Source organism: Pinus tabuliformis, chromosome 4_2, assembly GCF_031772625.1.
Source record: "Pinus tabuliformis cultivar Carrire ecotype Pingquan chromosome 4_2, CPIR1, whole genome shotgun sequence".
Lineage (NCBI taxonomy): Eukaryota > Viridiplantae > Streptophyta > Pinopsida > Pinales > Pinaceae > Pinus > Pinus tabuliformis.
This window is the reverse complement of record NC_142304.1, coordinates 522,902,452-522,928,844: the sequence shown is the minus strand read 5'-3', so window position 1 is coordinate 522,928,844 and position 26,393 is coordinate 522,902,452. Positions and strand designations below refer to the sequence as shown.

The window sequence follows — 26,393 nt, the reverse complement described above, 5'->3', positions numbered from 1 at the left end:
TCTATGCTCACAACTTTCTTAGAGACCTGTATGAAGTTACTGTGCGATAGTAAGGTTGTGAAAGGGTTACAAGAGCTCATCAATAGATGTGTTGGAACCGCGTCGGGTGAGCTGCGCGTAGTACGAAATATTGGCAAGCATAAAACAAGAACGGGATGGGAGATGAGACTGATTGCACAAATAGGAGAGTATGAAATGGATCAGGTTATTTTGGACCTGGGGTCAGACGCGAACGTCCTACTGAAGCAGACTTGGAAACGGATGGGGAGACCCGCGCTGCAATGGTCTCCGATTCAACTAAGGATGGCCAATTAGGAGAAGATCATCCCCATGGGGCAGCTACAGGGGTGACTGTGGATATTGAGGGAGCGAGTGCGTTCACTGATTTTGAATTAATAGAGATAGTGGATGACAGTTATCCCTATCCTGTGCTCCTAGGAACAATTGGGCCACTAATATGAACGGGGTAATCAACCTAAAGAAGCGAAAGATGATATTTGAGAAGAAATCGCTACGCGTAATAGTACCTCTCGATCCTACTGAAGGATTTTGATATACGGAACCAGTCCGCGATTATGAGAGTGATGACGATCTGGACTGTATCTATAAGATAACAGCGCGAGATCAAGACTGGGTGAATCTCACCGCGGATGGCCAAATTACCTGGGATCGTGAGAGTTCCTACACTTCGAATTCTAATGAAGAGTTAGAACGCTGGCAAAATTGGTTACATGAAGTGACTACACTGAACTGCAACATGATGACCCGACCCTTGCGTTGTGTGTCCTTGGAGGTAAGAAATCTACCTACTTATGATGGCCTGAATTAGGTAGATATCTTTTTGGATGCATTTGAAAGGGAGGTACTAGAAAAGCAGCGCTTCCAGGCGTTGGACTGGGCACTACGCGCTATGCCCGCAAGATGGTGGGGTACGCATAAGGGAAGCTTTGATGATTGGCGCGAATGTAGAAGGATGATGAGAACACGATTTGGGAAGCCTAATATGCGAATGACAGACAAGTATGATGGGCAGGATGATCTGCGCACGCATTTGGCCAAATGGGCCCAGGCTTATGGAGAAAAGCCCCAACCTGAATGGGTGCACTTGTTCTGTCATACCCTGGATGTTGTCCTGATGAACTGGTATGTAGAAACAGAACTCCTCCACGGGACAGGTGAGTGGGATGTCCTGCGCGAAGGATTCATGATGACATTCAGTTTTGAAGACAGGTTTGACAGTATTGATGAAGCGCTACAAGAGGTGAAAGCAACAATCTTTAGGATACTGCAGGATCCTTTAGACCTGATTCAGCCTGAATGGGCTACTCAGCTGAGTCATGCGCTAGAATGTTATAATGTAACTACTGAAGAAGAGGACAAGGATCCGCGAAAGATTAACATTCCAGAAATAGAAGGTCACCGTGAGGTTCAAGGACCGCAGATTGAGAACCCTGATATAATCGCGTCGTTGAAAACGAAACAAGTAAACATTGGTACGGAGGCAGAACCCAAATTCACAAAGATTGGAGACTACTAGGACGACGTGACGGTGGATAAGGTCGTTGAATTGCTCCGCGAATACCAGGATTTATTCCCTACCAAGTTTACGGATCTAAAGGGGATAATCGGGGACCTAGGTATGATGAAGATTACATTAAAGCCCGACACGAAGCCGGTTAAGCAAAGGCCTTACCATCTCAATCTAAAATATAAGGAGAAGGTCCGCTTAGAGCTAGACAAGATGCTCGCAGCAGGCATCATTGAGCCTGTGGAAGAATCTGACTGGGTAAGTCCAATGGTGGTACAGGAAAAGAAGCAAAAGGATGAAATAAGGATATGTGTGGATCTCAGAAAGCTGAATGACGCTTGTGTACATGATCCTTTCCCGACTCCGTTCACTGATGAAGTGTTGGATAATGTAGGTGGCCAGGAAGCATATTCCTTCACTGATGGGTTCTTTGGGTACCATCAGATCAAAATCGCGCCGGAGTATAGGAGCAAGACAACCTTCGCGACTAAGTGGGGCTGTTTTCAGTACATTGTAATGCCGTTTGGATTGAAGAATGCGCCTGCGATCTTCTCGCACGTAGTCGTTGCTGCGTTCAAGGAGTTTATTCATAAGTTCCTGTAGGTATATTTTGATGACTGGATTGTGTTTGGGCTGGTTAAACGCCATGTAGCAAGCTTGCACCTAATGTTGGATACCAGATCGCGCTCAATCTAAAGAAGTGTTTGTTTTGTGTTCCTTTTGGGAACCTGTTGGGGCATGTAGTTTTCAGACAAGGACTGATGGCAGACTCCGCGAAGATCGCAGTGATACTGAACTTGGAAGTGCTGAAGAGTGTGAAACAGCTGCGCGCTACCCTGGGACATACGAGATATTACAGAAAGTTTATCAAAGGCTATGCCCAGATCATCGTGCCTATGGAGAAATTGTTGAAGAAGGATGTCACATTTTGTTGGAATGATGGCTGTAAGAAGAGCTTGGATATATTGAAAGAAAAGATGGTCACCGCGCTGATTCTAGTCTTCCCGGATTGGAAGAAAGAGTTTCATGTACATGTCGACGCGTCATGTGTAGCGCTGGGAGCAATACTGACACAGGCTGGCAGAGAAGGCTTGGACCATCCTATCGCGTTCGCAAGCTGAAGATTATCCAAAGCGGAGAAGAACTATTCCACCACCGAACGCGAAGGGTTAGCTATGGTGTATGCGCTCCAGAAGTATAGGCACTACTTGTTGGGAGGCCATTTTAAGATGTATACAGATAAGTACCTGGTCAATAAGCCTATGTTGGGGGGGAGAATCTGCAGGTGGCTCTTATTGTTCCAGGAATATGATTTTGAAGTTATTGTGAAGCCTGGACGACTGAATGCGGGACCAGACCATCTGTCGCGCATCGAAACAGGGGAAGAGCCCACTAATTTGGAGGAGGGATTGCCTGACGCGCAACTATTTGCAGTGCGCATCGCGGATGGTCATTTTGAGGATATAATACATTTCCTAACGACAGGGACTGCACCGGACGGATACACTGTCCAACAGAAGAAGGAATTAGTGGTGCATGCGGCAGATTTCTCTGTCATTGCGGGCATTTGTACAAGATGGGGACTGATGAGATATTGCGACGATATGTACCTAAATTCGAAAGAAGCAACATCCTCGCGGACGCTCATGGGAGCGTCGCGGGAGGACATTATGCAGGAAGAGCAACCGCGCAGCAGATTCTACGTGCAGGGTTGTGGTGGCCAACCCTCCATCAAGACTCAAAAGCATATCGCAAGGCCTGTGATGTGTGTCAAAGGACTGACAAGCCATCGCAGAGGGATGAGATGCCTTTGAATCCTCAGATGACGTTACAACCCTTTGAGAAATGGGCGATAGACTTTGTGGGCCCCATTCAGCCCCAAGGAAAGACGGGAGCAAGGTACATCATCACCGCGACGGAGTATTTGACTTGTTGGGCGAAGGCACAACGTGTGAAGGATTGCACAAGCGTGACCACTGCAAAATTCCTCTTTGAGCATGTATTGACGCGATTTGGATGTCCGAGGATCTTGATGAGTGATCGCGGTACGCACTTCCTGAATGAGACGATCAGCACGCTGACGGAGGAATTTCAGGGATACCACCAAAAGAGCACACCTTATCACCCGCAGGCTGACGGGACGGTGAAAGCATTCAACAAGGTGCTCGAAAACGTGATGACCAAGGTTTGCAATGCTCAGCGAAGTGATTGGACCTACGCATACCTGCAGTACCGTGGGCTTATCGAACGACATGCAAGAAGTTGACTAGACAAACCCCTTTTATGCTTGTCTATGGTGTTCAAGAGGTAATGCCTATGGAATATATTGTGCCTAGTCTACGCATAGCAGCGCTCATAGATATGATGGATCGCGGAGCCCTGGAGGAGAGGCTCGCACAGCTCGAGGAAGAGAGATTTTTGGCTGGATTTCACCAGCAGGTCCAAATGCAGCGCGAAAAAGCATGGCATGATTGACACATCAAACTGCGCACATTTAAGGTAAATGACCTGGTTTTGTTATATGATAGTAAGTTTGATAAATTTCCAGGGAAATTTAGAATGCACTGGTTAGGGCCCTATGTCATTAAGGAAATTACCGATGGAGGAGCGGTACAGCTGGTCAAATTAAATGGAGAACCCTTCCCGGGAAAGGTGAATGGCAGTCGCTTGAAGCCATACACCGGCAGTCCGACCATGTGACTAAATGAAGGTAGCACAGTCTTAGCGCTCCACCTAGGTTGGGGAGCTGCGCGATTGGAGGATGGTGCGAAGCAAGGAAGTGACACTAGGTCTGCGGCAGCGCGGAGGGAGCTGCGCTACCTAGGGAGAAATCGCTCAGGTCAGCTGGAAAGTGACCGTTACAGTCACTATTCATGAAAAGACGGCAAAAGTAAGGCCAAATGGAGCGGGTGGCTGGCATTTAAGACGAAATTTATGGCTTAGATCCTTGAAAATCTGCCGCCAATCCGGCATTAATGAACCGATTTTGGGGGGAACGATTGGATTTGAATTCAAAATGCCCTATAAATTACAAGTGGTTGTCCAGCAAGAAACACTTAGCATTTTGAGAATTGAGTTGTTGAGCTCTCAGGCACATATGAATTGCGAGCAATACGAGCTTCTGATAACTACTAAGGTATTTGAGACTTTGCCGATGGAAACACAAGAATTCTTGCATAAAATCATGTCAGCACCCCCAGAAGTTATAAATATTGAACAAGTAGTAGAGGAGCCGGCATAGGAAATGGAAATAGAGGCAGAAGTAGCTGCTTCGAAGTGGCCGAAGTATTGGTGGAGGTCCCTAAATCGCCGAGGACACCAAGACCAAAGCCGACCCCAACCAAGGAAACTGTGAAGGACAAGAAGGGCAAGCATCCTACCATACCGGTGCGCGCACCACCAAGAAGAAACCCACCAAAGCCCACTGCATAAGAGAAAGGCAAGGCTATAAACCTAGAACCAGAGGAGGAAGATATTGAAGACATCCCGATGGATGATGAGGACGGGGGAGCTCAAGTAGAGGAGGTTGAAACCCAAGGTGCGGACCCTATTACGCGGTTGTCGGAGTATGTGCCTTCACGCAAGCCTAAATTCAAGGTCCCAAAGGACATTGATGAGAGTAAGACTCCCCTGCAAACCCCTCTACTACCGGATGAAATTGCTTTTGACGGTCCGCGTTTGGCATGGGTGTCGATACTGAAGCTTGAAGACTAGGACTTGGCAGACCACGAGAAGTTCCCACACCTGGCAATTGAGCAGCTGATGCGCCGCATCATAGATACAAATACAGGAATGACAACATTGGAGCCGCGGAGGTGGCTCAAGGGGGTAGAGAAGGCAGGATTGCTTAACCTACTCTAGGTGCCGCACTATAACCGCACCTCGGTGACAGTTTTGGTCATCAAGCAGTTGTTGTGCTTAGTGCATGATGGGTGTCTGTGGCTGGAGGAGCCGATACCCATCAAAGATAGGTTGATTCACCGAATAACGCGCCTGTCGTATATAGGTGAGAATTCGGTGATGATCTTTGGCGGCAAGGGTGGTGAGCAGGCTCTCGCAGAGTCAATGAAGGAGAAATTTAAGCTGGTGAAGAAGTCGCGTGGGTATGCTATCTCCAACATCTGTGACCTCGCTATGAAGGTAGCCACGCAAATCCTAGCAGGGAAGGTGATGCGGAAGTGTCGCGTCGATGACATGTCAGCGCCTGTCGTCGCGCTTGCACAGTAGTGCGCGGAAGGAGTCCAGTTTAACTAGTCAGACTACCTTTGCAGAGAGTTCTTGGCGAACTACCGCGAAGCACAAGAGCTCAACAAGATATTCCACTACGCGTGGCTCTTACTGTCGATTGTGCTGGTAGCGTGGGAGCTACCAAAGGACAGCCAGTTCCCTTCAGTCGCGCTAGACCTCCTTGAAGCAGCGAAGTACGCTTCGTTGTGGGCGACCAAGGATGCGCAGCGAGTTCGGGACAACAAGATCTTCTGGATCTTGATGGAGATGAATATCAGGATGGCCATCAATCGCAAGCCGCGATTGTCGCCCACGGTGTACGCTAACCTGCAGAGCTATGCCGAGTTCAAAGCCGATTTCCATCGAGTCTCCATCAGGGCGCGGAAGGACCCTACGCAGAAGTGGTACGACTTACCGTATCTGGCCACGGATGACGCCATTGATGCGATGCTTGATCAATGGCCGGCGGAGTGGCGCACTACCACGGACTTGGCGGTGGGTGGAAGCAAGTTCGTCGTGCAGAAGGAGAAGGAGGAGGCCAAGCTAAAAATGGCACAGCAGGTCGAGAAGAGGAAAAAGGAGGCCACTGATAAGGCTCAGGCAGGTGGAATAGAACGTGGCTCTGACAAAGGCGCGAGGTCGCGTTCGCCAGAGACAGAAGAGGAATAAACAGAACAGCACGGCACGGACCCTCAAGAGACATCCGCCTGCATTAAGCGCCCAAGAGAGCTGGAGAAGGGAGGGTCTAAGAAGAAGTCAAAGGCGACCAAGACCTCGCTGGACCCTATCACATTGACAGAGGGCGACTTACATGATATCGATGACACAGTCAGGGATGTCACCGCGGAGGCCTTGCAGCAATTTGAACAACAACAGCAAATCATCTTAGGGGCTATCCAGACCGAGTTACAGGAATTGCAGATCCGCGCGTCGCAAGCTGGCACGCTGTCTACCGGCTTGGCTATTGGCACTTCAGAGGCTGCCAATATGCTGCGCACGACGGCTTCTAGTGCGATAGTGTTGCCGGATGGAGCACTAACCACCGAAACTGAAGCTAACAGGCCCACTGTCAGCGGCCTGAAGGGATTTGGGTTGAACCTGGCAGCGATTCCGCGCGAAGCACTCCACCTCTTGCAGGATGGAGTAATTGCAGAGCTGAGGGCCCGTGAGCACCCCGCCCTCCAAATAATCAGCGAACAGCAGATCAACAATGAGCAGATGGCCCTATAGAAAAATGTTGCCATCGCCATTGAGACCGAGGTGACCACTCATAGTAAGAAGATTATGCAGGTCATTGATGAGGCCTGCCGAATGGTCCCAGAGTTGGCCATTCCGGGGAGGAGCCAGTTGAGGTACGCATCCGCAAGTTGGCCACAAGGGTGCGCAACACTCGGACTGAGATGGCGCGGGTTCAGTTGGAGTTGAACTTGCAAATTACTGAGCTACAGTTGAGGGCCCAGCCTTCAACAACGACATAAGTAAAGGAACAATGGGCGACCGCTGTCGCAGAAGCAGGCGCGACGGTGGAAAGTGCAGTAGCAGACTGTATGTAGTTGTTCGAGCAATCATTTGAGGTCCTGACAAGCTTGCAGGAGGACCCAAATATACAGAGGCTGGAGACGGAAACGCGCGAGCTACAACAACGCTACGATGAAGTTAAGGGCACAACGCGAACTGTCGCACTAACACAGAGGCTAGCCAAGTTGCAGGAGGCCAAGCAGTTGAAGGAACAGGTGGACGCAACACTGCACAAGGAAGCAGTGTTGAAGGCGAGACTAAAGCCCTAGCTGGAGGAAGCTTACGCAGTCACAGGAAATATTGAAGGCGAGACTAAAGCCCTGGCTGGAGGAAGCTTACGCAGTCATAGGAAATATTGAAGGCAAGCTTGCGACTCTACAAGTGACGCAACAAAAGCTTCAGGCTGACAACGCAGGAGCAGTGACCGAGAAGACAGTGGAAGATGCGAAGCAGGCAACAGCTCAGTGCACGGCTGAGGTAGCAGTCATACAGGTTGAGCTGGATGGGCTTCGCGCAAAGATCTTTGCGCCTACCGAGTGACTCGAGGGCGAGTCGCGATGTTTGTGTTGGGGGCCTGTTGGGAGTGGGATCCCCCAAGGGCAGTTTTGGGGCTAAAAGCCCATGTTTGAGTTAAATTTTGTAATAAAATGGTAAAGACTCCGCATTTTGTGGACGCGGAGCGCGAAGGTTTTATGTGTCATAAAGGGTAGTCCACCCTTAGTTTTGTAAAGTAAGGTTGGCTGTAAGAGTTCTACCCATGGTCCGCGGACCATGAGATTGTATAAAAAGAGCTAAGCTCTAAGTAGTTTTAGGGATATACAATGACAGACAATGTAAGAGAGTCATAGCTCTGAAGTAAGAAGTCTAAGTCTTGGGTCGTAGTGTAGGTAGAGGCTCTGCAACTGAGTGCGCAGAGGCCTAGGGTAGAAGTCCGCAACTGAGTGCGCGGACCCTTGCAGCTGTGTGCGCAGGGCGGACAGAGTTAGTAAATACTTGGAAGATATCAATAAAGAGAAATATTTGACAATTCCTGTGTCTTTGTTCTGTTAATGCATCTGGATATGCTATGTATGAATTTCCTTTATTATGCTTATATGATGTGCGAATGAATACAAATACATTGGATAACTGAACGCGATTGAGGATATATGTTTATGCGGTGTTAAGTTTAATTATTTGATAAGAAAAGAAAATCACTTAGACTAACTAGGGAATCTGCACGGCACTGCCATAGCAACGTGAAAGTACCTGAGCAGCAGGATAGGGCTGCGCGAAGGTCGATCATACCCTTTCGCGAAGGTATTGAAGGATGGAATAAAGGGCTCGTCTAGTAGGCCCTAGAGTGAAGTGCCTGCGTGAAGGCAGAGATAGAGGGAATCAAACGACATTGCAACCATCTCAGGGTGCGGAAATTTGGTTCCAACATCCCCCCATACTGCTTTGGGTGAGACTTCGGTCCGCTCTTCGCGGGCTGATGCCGAAAGGGCCAATAGTGTAGGGATTTGTTTGGCTATTTAACGCTAAACCTGGGTCAGGCCCCCTTAAGCCAACAGACTCTTTGCAAATGCACTCACCAAAAGTGGAATCCTTCCTTCGACTTCACTGTCCCTGCCCCTCTCTCACTGCTTTGATTTCTTTAGCTCTCTCTTCGACAACTGACTGTTACTGCTCTGGAAATCGATCTACTTAGAAATCGAACCTCTCAAGTGATTTCTCTAAGCCCCATCGACTTCTTCTTATAATCCTCTATTGAGACTTCAACGACCAAGATTAGATCTTTATCGATGGCGAGGATTAACTCGAAGTCAATTTGTGTGGGTTTCTAGAACATTCACACCATAACTTAATTAATTCTGATTAATTGGTCATATTCCCTAAGTATAGACTTAGGAAATATTTTAAAACTGACTAATAAACTAATTAAGTGAGAAGCAATATTTTTAAATGTAGCTCCACCTTTTGAATTTCCAAAGTGGGAGTTCTCAACTTGAGAAGTGAGAAGGCCAAATTGCCATTTTTTTCTCCAATCGCTCCTTTCCTTTCTCATTGTCAAATTGCTATATTTTCTCCAATTACCTTTTCCCCTCTTGTTTCTTTATATCCCTCTTCTGTCTCCTTAGAATTAAATTACCCATGCACTTTTATTTATATTTTAAGTTTTACATCATAATCATTTTAATATTTAAACTTAGGAAAATGCTTAATTATATATATCATCCTTTAGTGGGGTGTTCATCTTAGGCTCCCAAGAAGACATTTACAAACTTATTTACACATCTTACAATGGTCTTTCTCCATGCAGCCCACATGGCTTCACATCTAAGAAAAAATTCTTATGTGGCACATTTTTCCATATTTGGGTATGTATAATACATGGTTAAAATGTGGTATTGCATTCCTCTCCCCTTAAAATAACAATGACTTGGGTGTGGTATGCTTATTTGATTGATGTAAAAATATATAACATAGTTCTCTTAGATATTTCAAGTATATAATGGGCAATATACATATTGATTTTGGCGTTGTTTCACCTTGTGCACTTCAACTATCAAAATGATTTTGCAACTTCTATGATTATGGTCTACCTTATTAGTCCCAACCATTGACAAGGTCACCACTACATTGACAAAACCTCTTTCTTGTTAGTGCCCACTAATTTAAGAATGGATACATCTCACCTTTTCCATGCAACAAAATTATAGTATTATTCTCATCCCATCTTGCCACTTTTCAATCATAAAGAACAATTTGAGTATCACCATAATCAGGGCTAATGTTCATTCCCACCGTAATGAAATTGGTCACTAGACTAACCCAAAAACGCCTTAGGATGAGAAAATTTGCAAAGTTTGTGATAAAGGGGGTTAGGATGAATATCTTTCCTCAAAAATATAACTATACCTATTTTTATAACTTAATTATTGTTTAAGACGTCCTCATTTATGAAAACCATAATGGTTTTGGTATTTTTAATTGTGTCATGTTGAAATAGAAATAGCAATCTAAAGAATATTTACTTTAATTGATTTGTCTAATAAACCTTTGTGAACTTAAAAGGATGGTAAACATCATCATCAATTAAAATTTCTTTTTTCAAAATTAACTTTAGCAATTTAAGTAAAAAATAATATAATAAAAATATACAATACAACCAAAATTTCAACCATACTTGTAGTCCACAAATACACATGCTGGAAAGACATTACAAATTTTCTTTTTCCAAAATTAACTTTAGCAATTTAAGTAAAAAATAATATAATAAAAATATACATTACAACCCAATTTCAACCATGCTTGTATTCCACAAATACACATACCTAAAAGGCCTTCCAAATTTCAGAGCACGAGAAGTTATGTTGAGTATAACCTAGCACACAAAACCCCATCTATATATAAAACGTACTTTATATAGAAATTTCAAAATGTAGAAAACATCAAAAAAATTCTTTATCAATTTGTTAATGATTAATAAAAAATTGAATCTAAATAAATTCATACGCACACACAATTATATCTCAAAAGCTTTAGTGGGCAATTCTGCTCTTAAATCAATCACTCCCTAATCGTCCAATCAAAAGATCGAGAAACACCTGCTTCAATGATTAATATTAGTGGATTCTAATTTGAAATGAGCAAAAAAATTATTATCACTATTGGTTTCTAGCCACTAATCTAGTGAGAGAAATGTATAGAAATCCATAGTTGTCCCAAGTTTTTTTTGGCTACCAAGAAAGCAAAAATTCTAAGTTCGAAAGCTTCTCCAATGCATTTTAAGTCAAAGATAATTAAAAAAAAAAAAAAAACAAAATTACAAACTTCTTTGTGGGGATGTTTTCAATGACCAAGCATACTTACTACACACCACCAAGCAATCAATCTTCAAAATGAAGTTTCCTATTGATTTATGTTTTTTATATGGAACTAATACATAGGTGGAATCATTAAGCTTGTCTCTATTTATATAAAAAGAAAGGGCTTTAATGTCTTCAAAATGAAGTTTCCTATTGATTTATGTTTTTTATATGGACCTAACACATAGGTGGAATCATTAAGCTTGTCTCTATTTATATAAAAAGAAAGGGCTTTAATGCATATATATATAAAATTGAGACATCATTTAAAAGTGACGTCCTTAACAAAGTATACATATGGATAGAGGAATATACAAGAACCACAAGATATTGATTAGTTGATAGAAAGAAAAGAGGGGAAGGGAAAAAGATAATAGATATTTTTGAGGGTAAGTTTATTATGTGATGTCAATTTATATAAAAGATGATATGTGATAAAATTGTAAAGAAAGAAGTGGTTATAAGTGTATGTACTTTCTTTTTTATATTACATAAAGAAGAACCGTTTTTTTCCCTTAAAAAAGAAAAATAAAACAAAAGAGACATCTAAAAGTACTAAAATACTTATAGAAGTCTTTCCTTATAAATTTAGGAGGTAGATGTATCCAAAAACATCTTTGGACATGATTTAGGTATTAGGTACTTATAAGGCATGTTTATGTCATATCTTGTATTATAAGTATAATATATTTTTTTTGATAGGGAACGAGCAACTTTCTCAGATATATGCAACGGTCTTCAAGCCACATATATAAAAAATTTATAGTTTAGTCTAGGACCGAGATGCCCAGAGACTGCCAGAAACTAGAGCCGGATCTCAAACTCCAACAGGACACCTATCCTTTCAGCGTTACTATTATCTTGTATTATAAATATAATATTTTTGAAGTAAAGTGTCTTTATATAGTAAGGATAATAATAATAATCACAATAATTTAATTTTAAGGCCATGGCCTAGTCAACCACCAAACTTGATGTTTATGAAACAAAGAACCCCTCAATGTAATAATTTGACTACTTAATGTCTGAAGGTTTGTATACCCTAACCCCGCCTAGATTCAAATTTGTTACCTCCAAGGAGGAAACATGTCTTCCTAATCATTAGGTCCACTAAAGTTATCAAAAATACTAAGTCAAAAATTGTTGGTATATATATATAATGAATTTTCAACAGAAAAATGGCATTGAGATATGAAAAAGAAAAGTCTAAATTGTTTAAAAATAATAAAATGGTGAAGTCTAATTGTTCTATGTGTTTGCCTTTTTTTACCGAAATTCAATATTACAATTCCTGGTGAGATTTTGTTTTTCATTGTTTGAAATGCATTGTTAAATGCATAAACAGATTTAGAGCTCTGAAAATCCCTCGAGACATTCAATCTATACAGATTTATCAACTCAAATTTACTATTCCAACAATTTTTAAGTTAAATTTTAGACCATTCATAGGAAAATATAAGAAATAAATAACACAACATTGAAACTATGCTTAATTAAAATTAATTAAGCAAAACTAAACCACATAAAAAGTAAAATTTAAAAAAAAACACACAAGAACAATTAACGCAAAAATTAAAGAAAAGAGGGAGGAAAGACTAAAATACAAAACATTTTATACTTCTTTTTCTGCTAAACTTGTAGCATATGTAAGTGTCATTTTGCTTTTGGATTTAAGTATCATCAAAAATTTTGCGTCTTATACATAATTTCGACTATGTAGGTCTTTCCATGACTTTTAATTTGTTGAATAATTACATTAAATGCTTATTATTTAATATTTTGATTACAAATTCATTATTAATTAAAATAATGAATATAAAATCTTAGAATCATTGTGTGGCTTCTTTTATGCTTATTTAGTATGATATTTGATAATGTTGTCTAGTATTATATGGAATAATTACATTTTATGTTTATGTTTATGATTAACCAAAATACTAGATATAAAATCTTAGAATCATTGTGTTTAGTACATTTTATGTTTATGTTTACGATTAATATTTTGATTATAAATTTATTAGTAATTAAAACACTAAACATAAAATCTTAGAATCATTGTGTTAATTTTTGTCTAAGAGCAAATAATATAAGGTTATGGTAGACAACTCTACATAATGTTCTTTTATTTAATTAAGATTGCTATTTTAAGTGAATTTTAATGTGTGTCTTCGCATAATTCATTTGTTTAATTATAGAACTTTTCAAACCCAAAAAGTAGAACGCGAATATTTATTTTTACTTAAATCTGATTTTTCATCATGAAACAAACTATCTTTCTTTCGAAACAACCAAACTTGTGTAAATGGTTTGTAACCCTTCTATTTCCCTCAGAAGAGGCTCGTAGGACTTATTATCATTTACCTTTTTTCTCTTTACTTCAATCCACTCATTATCTCTTATCTTTTAATATAGATGGATCAACAAGTTGAGTTAATTCTAAAAATATATTTTTTTGAAAAAGGGTTGAATCCCTTAATCTTTTACGCCTTGATATAATGATTATCCTCACATATCCCCATTTGAAGGAGGCAAGGAGTCTAGCTTTAAGGGCCTACTTTCGTTTCATCTTCACCTAAGTTATTGTTACATGCCATTTCTTTTCCTTATTTATCATTGGTATCTTTGGTTGGGTTTTCCATGTTGAAATAAGTAACTAGGTTCGGTCTTCATAATATCTCGTGTACTGTAGATTTTTATATATTTTATGTAAAGAAAAAGAAAATTATTATTGTCATAAAGCATGGGGTTTCATGCTCAAGGTTAAATTGTTCTAGGTCAAAGCAACCATTGTGTTCTTCTAGGTTTTGTCATAGAGTCAAGAAGTCAAAAGAGTCATTGTCACATGTATTAGACTCAGTTGGGCATTTTTCAACAAGTCAAAATAATTTATTTTGAGACAAAATGTGTCAAATATATCTCCAATACCAAGTCAGCCTGCAAAGAAGAAATCAGCCTCATTAAGGGCTATTTGCACTCCTTGAACAACTATCTATAAGAGCAAACTAGTCCTCATTTGTATCATCGATAAAACAAACTCATTGAAGCACAAGAAGAAAAAAAAAAAAAAAAATCCAAGAAGTAGGAAGAAAGTCTACAAACCTAATTTGTCTCTAGTCTCTCACACATGTGAAGAAGAAGCTAGGATTTCTGCAGCAAGAAGGACGAAATTTCAGATCCACAAAGAAGGCCGAAATTTCCGATCCACAAAGAAGGCCGAAATTTTGATTAAAGAAAGCAAGACATATCATCCATTTGTCTAAGGAAGAAGAAGCAAGCTTAGTGAAGCAAGGAAGAAGAAGCACGCTAAGTGAAGCAAGGAAGAAGCTTAAAATAGCCTCCTTATCCCACATGTGTGAAGTTGCAGTGGTTACTGGAGGGTTGAAATTGCAACAATTACTAGAGGGTCGAAGTTGCAATAGTTACTAGAGGGTTGAAATTTGTTGTTGGAAGTTGTTGAAGAAGGTTTGAATTGGTTTGACTTTAAGAAGGAAAGTTCATCAAAGGTTGACTTGGTCTTGGAGGGGTCTCTGTCTTGAGTCTAAAGGTCTTGGAATTCGTCATTTGAAGTTTCTATAAGAAGAGAAGAATTCTTGTGGGTTTTTTTCTCTAGGAGAGGTTTTGGCCCTAGCTAGCAGCCTACATCTTGTGTCCATTTGTTCTATTGATCTTCATGTTTTCGTAGTTGTTTGATGATAAGAACACCATAATAATCAAGATAAGAATAAGCAAATTATAAGTACATCAAGTTAAAGTAAAAGAACATCACAAACAGTGCTCCAAGAAAAGAGAAATCACATCTATTCTAGCTACCCTAGATTTCTCAGCATTCTACTTCCAAGAAATGGTGGCATCCTTTGTACCATTAAGTGAGTTTACTATGAGTCTAGCTGCAAGGAACCAAATATCGTTTCATCTTTACCTAAGTTATTGTTGCATGCAATTTATTTTCCTTCTTTATGGTTAACATCTTTGGTGGGGTCTTTTACAACCATGGAATGGTTATATTCCTCGGTACTCTACCACTAAGCGGGTTTATTATGCACCTACTCCTTCCCCTAAAAGGTGTTAATGATTTCTTAATAACCTTCACATAATGATTTTGACAAGAGATTGCCAAGCATACATAAGAAAAACATGACTTGCATCTAAATACTACTTGTTCATAGTCTCACATTTTGATTTGTGTCTTATCAACCACCTTTCATAGGAGGAGATTTTTGAAGTCCACTTCAATGCATAATCTATCGGATATCATGTTCATAATATAAATATATAAATGAAGCATGTAACACTATTTCCAATGGATGTTAGGTAATTTGGTCCCAAGAATTCCAGGTGTAGGTTGGGAAGTCTATCTCACAGTGGCATTGAGTATAAAGTGTTCTATAGGGATCGAAGGTAAGGTACAAAGTTTCATGCATAAGCTAACACATCCCTAAAAGTAAAATCCAAAATGAAATTTGTGCTCCTTGTCTTTATCAAAATCAAATTCCATAGAGAAAAATCCCCATTGAGGATAAAGTGTTTCTAGGATTGGAGGGAGGGTACAAAGTTTCATGCATAAGCTAACACATCCCTAAAAGTAAGGTCCAAAATGAAGGATGTGCTCCTCAACAAAATCAAACTCCATAAAAATATATGAGCACATCGATAAATGTAAGTTTTTTCCTTAACAAGAGTTTTCAAAACTATGAAACCCATTAATGTAAGTCTATGAACTGATGTTGAAGCAATATATCAAATCACGAATTAATAAAATTATGCTTGCTATAGAGCCTCATGACCAAGTGAAATCATAAGGATTGTTGCTACTTTTCAAATAAGAAAGTAACCAACATGGTTAGAACGTGAAGTTCAAGTAGAACCCATTGAGACGTCAACCAAATGTAATGAAATGAAAAGGAAAAAAAAAAATAATTTAAACTAACATCTCATAGCAACTAACTACATTTATTATGAAAACAACAAAGTTACATCCAAATCAAGATCATGTTTATTTATTAAGAAACAAAAAAGGGGAGTAGATGCATCTATTTATGGGCAGCAAACCTTCAACCATTGATTTAGCATAATCGAAGGAGTCGGTAACATAATTTACACGGGCACCAACCAATTAAAGGAGCTATGATGAAAATGATTTGGATGTAGGAAAGTACTTTAATGTGAACTCTTTGCAATATATAACCCATAAAAAATGTATGTTCAAGCAAGGGTAGCCTTCAAACAATCTGTACTTAGGTCATATGTACAACTATAGAGTCGTACATTTTGAAATACCAGTAAGCTTCCTTGCTTGACCAAATCCTATTAATGCATATATCACAATTTTTTATCTTAAATGTTAGGATATTCCGACACATAGGAAATAGTTAAGTATAACTTGGTCTAGTATAGAGTTAGGTAAAGTGTGTTTCTTTACTATGTACATTTTGTAACTTACAATCTGACGGTCACGATATGTAGTGATCCGACGGTTCATTCTCTCCTCGGTATTACCGACACTTCATCCGTGGCTTAACACCCGATTGGTCCATGATCTCTATTTAAAGAGCATGGAGGGTCATTTGTAGGTTAACTGTCCATGAGAGAAGCTTATGTAAATTTTCATTCTTTTATTAATAAATTGCCTGAAGTGGCCGCGTTGGCGCAGGCCGTGGACTGTTTCCCTCTTTGAGGGTTTTAACCACGTCAAAAATACTGGTGTATTGATCTGTGATTTGTGTGTGAGCGGTGTCCTTTGGTGCTCTGTCTGAGGAACTTACCCTGTAAATTCCTACATGGTATCAGAGCTATTTGAGGGCCGCGTCCGTTGGTGATCCAAATCTGAAGCCGGTAGAACTGCATCCGACTGTCGTTTCCTAGATCTACTGTTTCTAACTACTTTCGGGCCGAGAGGACTGCTCTATTGTGTTGGGAGCATCTGTTTCAGTGAGGAACCCCTTTCGTTTCACGCGAAAAGGTTTCCAGTAGCCCTAGCTACATCATTTTTAAAATCTGGAGGTATATAGTGTTTATTTGCAGTTTACAGTTATTTTCTCTCTGTTTATTTCGGTTTCGGTTTATTTAGCTTTTTTTATTACCGGATCTATACCTTTCATTTCTGTGTATGCTCTTTGCCCCGCAACTCTGTGCGATCTAGGCAAATCAGAAACAAAAAGGAAGGATTTTTCTCATGCGTATGCTCTTTTCCGCTGCGCCTTAATGTGATCTCGGAAAATCAGAAACATTGAGGAAAATATTTAGTTTTCGGCTAAAGCTAACTTCGAGCCGTGAGGTTCGTTTTTTTTTGTATGTCCGTGTTGGGTTTTGTGTTTTTTGTTTTGTAGGGAAAAAGAGCTTTCTCAAAGTAAGCACGCAACCCAAAGCTTCAGTGATTAAAAAGAACCCCCCCCCCGCTCTCTCTCTCTCTCTCTCTCTCAAACTTTTAGTTTAGCTCACTTGGTCCAAAGCTAATTTATGAGAGTAGAGGTCTTGAGTTCAAGTCTCCTTTTTGTGGGGGCGGATTTTTCATTTCCGCACATTCCCGCACTTCGTCGGCATCTTCATCAAATTTTCTTCAAAAAGCCATAACTTTATCATCCGGAAACTGTTTTCAAAGTAGTTTTTTTGGAACCAGCCTAATTTTTCGAGATCTTTCCATTGGAACACTTAGTTTCAGCATCTATAGCTTCAGTTTCTGTTAAAATGGAAATTCCATGCCAAGTTATTCTTGACAACACCAACTACTTCCAATGGTGGTCCTACATTGTGGATTTACTTAGAAGTAAAGATCTCTACAGAATAGCCTCAGGCCAAGAAACCAAACCAAAAGATGAAGGTAAGGCAGCTAAACGGGAAAATAGGCAAGATCAAGCACGTGGGTTGATAGGGATGTCTATTTCTCCAGATCTTAGATTCCATATTGCAGAACTTGATACTCCTGAAGAAGTAATGAAACAGATCACTAAAGTTTTTGGAATTAAAAATGAACTTAAAGCCCATCAACTTGAAAATGAGTTGCTTACATTGGACCCCAATAATTTTTCTTGCATTGAAGATTTTTTGTCCAAGTTCAAGACCCTTAGACTTCTCTTGGAAGGTGTTAAGGTTAAGAAAGAAGATAGTAGCCTTATCTACTCCATTCTTACTAAGTTGGGACCAGCCTATTCTGTGTTTGTTTCCACCTTCCAAGCCTATGGAATGAAACAACATGGGCGTTAATAATGCAACGGGTGACAAAGCCAAGCCCATAGGCTTGGAATGCTACAGTTTCTCAACCACATGGACTAAAGTGAGAGCAACCTTCTCATTTTGATTATAATTGAGAGGATTGTTTGACAAAAAAAATCTCGCATAGCAAATGATGTGCTCTTGATTGTGGTTCCATGTTGGACGAACACCCCCACCATAAACACATGTGAGACAAAAAGGTAAATTATGTAATCCTTATTAAAGTGAGGGGGAATGATTAATGGGGCCTTGGAAAGAACAATTTTCAAAGCATCAATACCTTGTTGAGCCTGGTCACTCCATCAAGGTGGAATATATTGATGTAATAGATGCAATAATCTATGTGTGCAAGTGGCATAGTCAAGAATGGGGTGTCACAGGAAGTTGGTTTCACCCTGTAGACTTTGAAGATAGAGCAAGTTCTTTAGAAGGGGGGTCTCGCAAATGGCCTACACTTTCAAAGGGTTGATTGTGATTACCTACTAGGAGATGATGAAACCCAATAATCATCTAGTCGTGATGCAAAAAACATAGTTGAGTGGGTTCAATCAAATATTGTACTTGCAACACCTCAAAAAGATAGTGTGAAGGTCTTCCGAATGTTGGGACCATTTCTTGGATTGGACCATGAGTTCATCCAAATAACACAATATGAGATGCATGAGATTGTGAAAGAGATATGCCATGGCACAATGGAAAGTAGCTCCTACATTTTTTGAGGCTGAAAGGCATTATGTGTTATGCAAAAGTTCTTTTAGGGCTAGTGAAAACTATTTTGTACTAATTTGTATGAAGAACCTAGATTTGGTTATACCTAGAGAACCAATCTATTAAGGAAAGGACCTCATGCCTAGCACGTGCATCAATCACTTGGTTGGACACCCATGAGGTGTACGTAATGGGGTAGATAAAACTAGCTCTATGAAACTTGTTAATCTTAGCCTTGATGGCCATAGGTATGTAAGGATGGAGGAGGGGTTGTTTTTTCCCAGCAAGGGATGCATCTAGCCATCTATTGATGCAATGCTTGGAAATGGCGAGATCTTAGCCTGGTATTTCCACATAAGACCAAGTAAAGATGTCATAAAACTCATAGAAGAGAGATTTGTAAGTGAAAATTTCCTTCAGAGAGGGTGTTTCTCTGGGGAGAATATCTTTAGTGACACCTAGCTTGAAAGAAATGTCCACAATGATAGTGGGGGAAATATTAGCCATCTTTCCCTCTTCAAAATCATTAAGCATTGGGAAAGGATTTTTTAACCAATCAATATTTCCACAAGGTATGAAATATTTGGTTTTGATCACACAAATGTTTGTGGACATGGTGGGTTGAAATTCCACCTATGGGAGGAAGAAGGAATGATGGTGCATCACATCTCAAGGGTAGTTTGACACCATCATCACCTCTAGAATGTCTTTGTCTAAGTGAAAGACATAAGCAGTGAAAGTGAGAGATTTATGAACTAGTTGAAATGGCACTTTGGTGCCATACAGGTCACATGTGCATCACACAAGGCTAGGTGTTCAAGATCCTACAAGTATTGATACTACATAGATAGAGTAAGAGTTTGGCTATGAGGGATTTGCAAACCTCCTCGAAGGTGGACCGTAGGAGTCAATACCAACAGGTAAAGAATGGTTGACCTAATGCGTAGGACCAACCATTGTGGAAATATACAAAATGTGCACACAATCATGTGTGTGGTTCCCTAGAGGAGGAAGAATCTATTGTGGTGGATTTGTCGAGGAGTTGGATAGGGCAAGATTTGGGATCACCTGCAATTGTGGTACCGGAGGGTTCACTCCAAGAGAAAGGGGTGTGCTCTCTTGCTAAGCAATGGGATATGAGGTTGTGAATTGGGTTGCAACACTGGGGATTTTTGTTTAAGGGATTGCCTCACGACGCTGTTGTGACTTGGCTATGTCACGAATCCTAAACTCAATGATAATAAGGCATTGGTATGTAAAGTGATCATCCTTTCCACAAAGGTTGCATGGGAGATTATTTCTTAAGTTCATGGATGTAGACATGTGGTAAATAGTGGAGGACCCATTTTCATTCACTGGGGGTGGTAGCGATACTACGTGTGTAAAGGAGTTGGATGATGCAAGAAGCAATGTTTGACACACTTCAAAGAATGTATCCCATAAACATGCAAGATATGGGCAATGGTGGGTGTAATGCCCATATGCTAAGCATATAACACATAGGTGGTTTGTGCATAGGTTTTGTTGCAGGTTGGAGAAGCATCCTTTTGGAAAGCTATGGACGTACCTACAATGAGATGGGTGGGAAAAAATCATGTTGCTCGAGGTGTTTGGAGACGATTCCTTAACTTTACTGTAGGGCACAAGCTCACATGGTGACATGAAACATCATATATAACACAAGGAGAAGGCACCCAAGGAGGGTGTTACACAGTAATTTGTCACTGTCTCCCTGTCAGTCACCCTACTGTGTCAGGAATTCACAATAATCAAGTTCATGCCTTCTGAACTGGCCAAAAACCCATTTTTCCAAAGTTTTCTTCATCAGCGCGTCTGTTTCTAAAATATCCGCGATGACTGGCGCTTTATAACAGACTGCTAGCGCTGCCAGCGCGGAAGCACAAGCCTTTCCCGCGCTGATCGGAATTTCATGACCAGCGCAGCCCTTCTGTGTACCTACCCGCGCTGACATGGCCTTTTACATTATGTCATTGCGATGTCAGCGCGCCAGACCAGTTATCCACCCGCGCTGATCCAGTTTTGGCGAATTTGTTCCAACAGCCAGCCTTCCAGATAACTCTAGGCTTGGTTGTTGGCCTTGTGAGTATCGACTCCCTTCTATGGCATGTCTGTTCGACCCTTTGCAACCACTTCCCTTAAGGATAAGCTCATCCTTCCACCCTTTTAGGAGGCTCCTTCTCCTATATAAACTTCCACCATTACCATGAGCAGCTAGTTTGGAATAGCTTGGATTGCTGCTACTATAGGTATTTGGTGTGCTAGGTGTGGAAGTGATTGATTGCTTAGGGAAGGTTGTTTTGTGTTGCTTGTGTGAGAGAGAGAGTTGCTTGTCTTGGGAGAATCATTTCCAAAGGTGAATGCTTGAGACACTTGCTGACTGGCCCCTCCTGAGAAGGTTACCGACGTCAGAACATTTGGTTGTACTCTTCTCTGCTTGATTAATAATAGATGACTGCTATTATTGTTCCATTCTCATTTGTCTATGCAATGGTTAAATGTGAATTACATCTTTTCTGACTGATGTATGGTTGCTTTTATTAGATTTCACGCTTGTGTTTGTTTCCTCTTCGTGTGTGCAGGTATCTATTCGCGGAGATCGCGGAGGATCGTGACCAGCCAAAGCGAAGGAGCGAAGGCGGCATCTCTTCGTCAAACAACAGCGCTGGAATCCAAGTAGGTGCTCTTTACCTCTTGTTTAATTGCAATTAGGAACATGCATAGTAGCATTGACTGATTGTTGCTAGACCCTTGCTGGGCTAGTAGGGATCGCCTCTATCCGTAGAGGGGATTTACCTCTCCAACAATTTGGCGACTCCACTGGGGATCAGCCTTTTGTCTCTTGTGTCCACTCTTTGTGCTTGAATTTGATTTTTCTCTCTTTTCGAGTTTTGGGGATTGTTTCTTTGCTTGTAGCCTTCCTGGGTCCATCTGGGAAGTGTCTTGATTGTTAAAAGACTTTCTACCTTTGGTTTGGGAGTTTTCTGCCTTGATTCTACTCGTTTTTACCTTCGTCGCGGTTTAATTCAGAACAGACGCGCTGACGTCGCACCCCTGTTTCTTTGTTATCCTTGTCATCGCGCCTGTACGATTAATAGTCGCGCTGACCTCGTTTTTGAGACAGCGCGCTTTATCCGTGTGCTTCCGCGCTGACGTCGCACACCTGCTTCTTTGTTCTCCCTGTCATCGCGCCTGTGTGATTAACAGTCGCGCTGACCTCGTTTTTTTTGAGACAGCGCCCTTTATCCGTGTACTTCCGCGCTGACGTCGCAAAGTTGCTACGGGCCTCCTCTTTTCAGCGCCGAGTTGCTGAAGGCTACCCGCGCTGATCCTGTAGAATTCATTTTTGTCCAGATTAGCCTCCTGAACTTGTTGCTTTAGCTTTCCCCTCTTCTCTCCACTTGGTTTGTGACTTGTTTTTCATTACCTGAATTCTGAGCTGCTTGTTTGCGAAGTCTTGTTCCACGGGGTTTCGTTTTTGCTCATTTTTCGGTTTTGCAAATACCTTCCTCTTTGCTTTCGCTGCTTGGTTTGTATTTCCGCCATCACTCTTACAGTTGCTGGATTGTGTTGAGTCTCTAATTGACTGGTTGTAACTCTCATCCTTCGGGTGTTTGCCTTTTTCCTTTGATTTCGCATTCTAGCCCTAGGGCATCTAGTGGCCGTGTGTGTGTCAAGCCTTCCGTAAGGATCTTGTTCTCTTGTTTGACCAGCCAACTTCAGATTTGTTTTTGCACTCGTTCAGTGATTGTTGAAGTGTTTTTGGTCGTGTTTCCGAGTGGTTTTCGCTTCCTCCTTGTTTGAATCCTTGCTTGTCTTGCCGAGCTTAGATCACATAGCTCGTGCGGAACTTAGTTCTTCCTTTTGATTTGGAAGCCTTTGTTGGATGTTTTGGGAGCTTTGTGTGCTTTCATTGAGTGATTTGCTTGGTGTTCCGGTTCCTCCAAATTCATTTAGATGCTTTGTGCCATTGAAAGAAAATCAAACTATAAAAGGAGCTTTCGTTGATTTGCATTTTCAAAAGAAAAAGTTTCATTTCCTTGCCTTTAGCTGCATTAGGATTGTTTGATTGCTCGTGTTCGTTTTGTTTGAAAATCTCTTTCCTTTCATAGCTAGAATTCATCGCATTAGGATTGTTTGATTGCTCGTGTTCGTTTTGTTTGATCGAAATCTCTTTACCCTTTCATAGCTAGAATTCATCGAACAAAATGGTTTTCTTTGGCATGTAGTTTGCATCTAGGTAATTGTGAGAGAACATACGATAGGACCTGAAATCGAAACTTAATCTCAAGATCAACTATAAAATGAACTGAATTAACCTAAAAACGCATTGGAACTAAACGCAAACATCTAGAGGTCTAGGTTAGAGACGTGTTCCGGCGTCTTTAAACATAGTCACTGTTGTTTCACATTATGGTTGGGTGATTCCTCCTTCTGTGACTCGATAGTGGTCTAACACGGACTGCGCTCCCACGTACCGTCGCGTATATAGGGAGACCCCACTAGGCTTTTATCCTTTATCCATAGGAAGCCGAGTCTGCCGCCTTGTGAACCGTAACGCACCGAACACAGCATTCGGGAAGATTGACTGCAGTACGGAAAGTCCTTGGTTCTCATACGAGTGCTAAGGTGTATAAGCAGTTTTACGGGTCGCCTGGTAAACCCTATACCTAGAGTCTCCAGAGCAGTCACTTTTGATCCTTTTCGGACTCCCTAAATGAAAAGGTGCCTGTGAGCGTCTTGTCACTTCGTGCTCATTAAACATTCGAAGGAGACTGGAGTCATCTTTTCGTCCTTTTCTCGACTCTTGAAACATGAAAAGGTCAAGTTTGGTTCTTGTGTCTTAAAATTAATTCGGCCACGATAACATCACCTGATTAGATCTTGTGTGCGTTAGTTTTGAGTAGGGTCTTTATCGTTAGTTTGCTTTAGGTTTTCTAAGGGGTCTTGTCATCCTGGCTGACCCGTCAACTCCCGGTCCAAGTGAGCAAGGTTCTCCATCTTCTGTTGCTCCAAAGGTACCAGTTGTAAGCGGTACTCTTCCCATTGTTCCGAGTATCCAGCCTATCAACGTACGTGCCCCAGGCGACGAAGATTACATAGAAGATTGGAATCCTATCTGGGAGCCTAACAGCGATTATACCCCTCGTACTCCTCTCGGTATGTCGTCTCCAATGTCTACTTCCCCCATGGATGAGACAGCTTCCAGCACAGGTGAGACACCCGTGGTGACGGACATTGAGACTCCGATCCCGGCTTCCTCTCCACTCCCTCCACGATATCAGTCAATGAGGGATAGGATAGCCGCTAGAACTACTTCTACGACTATATGGGATCCTAGTCTTATTGCCACCACAGGGCCTTTTATTTCGCAACCTCTTAATACACCTCTTACGTCGGGTCTCAATACGCCCGTTACCTCAGTTCCTACCAATCCAACCGTTTGTGTAGCGCACTCGACTCCGGTCGTTAGTGCTGTCACTGCATCCTCGTCTTCAAACCCTGAAGCTGGGCCCTTTCCTGGTGGTGTTCCAGGAGCAGGGCCGTATGATGCCCATGGGCAGCCCATTGTGGACCCAGATTACCAAGGTCCACTCTTTTATTATGACGCTAACGGCGAGTACCTCGAGAACGTTTCGTCCCTGCCTCGTCGTCCTTTCGAGGAGAACCAGGAACCGTTGGACGTTACATATGATCCCGCTACTCATGTCTTTCATGGGCGCCGGAATCCACCCGAACAGCCCCAAGGACCTCCCAATCAAGGCCAGCCGCCTTATGTGCAAACCCCTCAGGGGCAACAACTTTATGGCCCGCCTTACCCAGGACAATCTGGGGGCCCACAGGGACAACCCTACCCGGGACAACCCTCGGCCATTGGAGGTCCGTCGTATTCATACCAAGGTCAACCTACTGGATATCCAGGGCAACCTGGTACCCAGCAAGGTTACCCAACTGGACAACCCGGGCAGCCTTACATTCAACAAGGCCAACCCGGTTTCCAGCAAGGGTACCCATCTGGACAAACTGGGCAAGTTTATACTCCTCAAAATCAACCAGCAGTCCAGCAGGGATATCCTCTTGGGCAAGGGGGGCAACCCTACGTTCAGCAGGGTCAACCCACTGCTCAACCCATCCATCCTTCTGGGCAAGGGGGGCAGCCTGCTATACAGCAAGGCCAACCCACTGCTCAGCCTATGCACCAAGGGGGGCAGCCCGCTACACAGCAAGCCCAGCCCTCTGTTCAGTCTGTGCATCCGGGGGGGCAGACGGGCCAACCTTCTATGCAGCGAGGTCAACCCGCTGTCCGCCCTAATCATCCATCTGGACAAGCCGGCCAACCTCAGGGTCAGCCAGCTGTTCAGCCGGCTCAGTCATCCGTCCCGCAAGGACAACCCTTGGTGGTCCACAGACAACCTGGCACCCAGCAAGTTCGTCCTGCTGGCCAGCCAGGTCCATCTCAAATCCAACCAAGTCAACCTTCGGGCCAGATGATGCAAGCCCCGCCAGTTCAAGGACATTACTCTGGGCCTCAAACTCAATCCGGTTATCAAATGCAAGGTGGGCCACAGCCTCAACCTTCTTACCAGACGCAGCCTCCCTATCAGGCTCAGTATGGGGCCCAGCAACCATATGGCTACCAGCAACCCCAGGGGCAAACTCAGTTTGCTCCTTATCAAAATTATCAACAGCCACAGGTCACTCCTTACCAAAATTATCAGTATGGTGCACCTACGGGCCAAGTTGCTAATACATGGGGAGCTGGGGGGCAGACACAGGGACAGCCGTCCGCATATGGCCAGAATCCGTATGGACAAAACCCTTACGGGCCAGGTCCATCGGGACAAAGTTCTTACGCGCCAGGCCCTTTTGGGCCAGGTCCGTCCGGACAGAGTTCGTGGGGGCAACCACCATCTGGTTGGAACCCTAATGTCGCCTCGAATCCGCAGCCACAAATGTCCTTTAACCCGCAGTTACCATTCTTAGCAACGTTGGAACTGCCTGATGTGTCCAAGTTAACAAATGATCCTATTTTGCATAATCCGTATTGGCCACCGGTTCCGACCAAAATACCAGGTGACTGTCCAAAGTTTGATGGCAAAGCTGGTGAAGACCCTCAGGCCCATGTAATGACTTATCACCTTTGGTGTTCATCCAACTCATGGCTTGATGATTCTATCCGGCTTCGCCTCTTTCAGAGGACTCTCACTGGTTCAGCTGCTAAGTGGTACATCGAACTCAATCGCGGCATGTTTCAAGATTTCAACTCGTTGGCTATGGCCTTTCTGACTCATTTTCAGTTACCCATTCGGTACGAGACTGGGACACATCTCCTC

The 26,393-nt window shown here is 42.3% G+C and overlaps 1 long non-coding RNA gene across 3 annotated transcripts in view; it reads right to left on the bottom strand.

Moving 5' to 3' along the window:
• LOC149170284 (uncharacterized) overlaps window positions 1-26,393 on the bottom strand; it is a 303,708-nt gene that overhangs the window by 106,074 nt on the left and 171,241 nt on the right. For all 3 annotated transcript variants that reach the window (XR_016259863.1, XR_016259865.1, XR_016259864.1), the window contains exon 3: window positions 10,591-10,640. This is a non-coding gene — a long non-coding RNA (uncharacterized LOC149170284). The remainder of the gene's footprint in view (window positions 1-10,590; window positions 10,641-26,393) is intronic.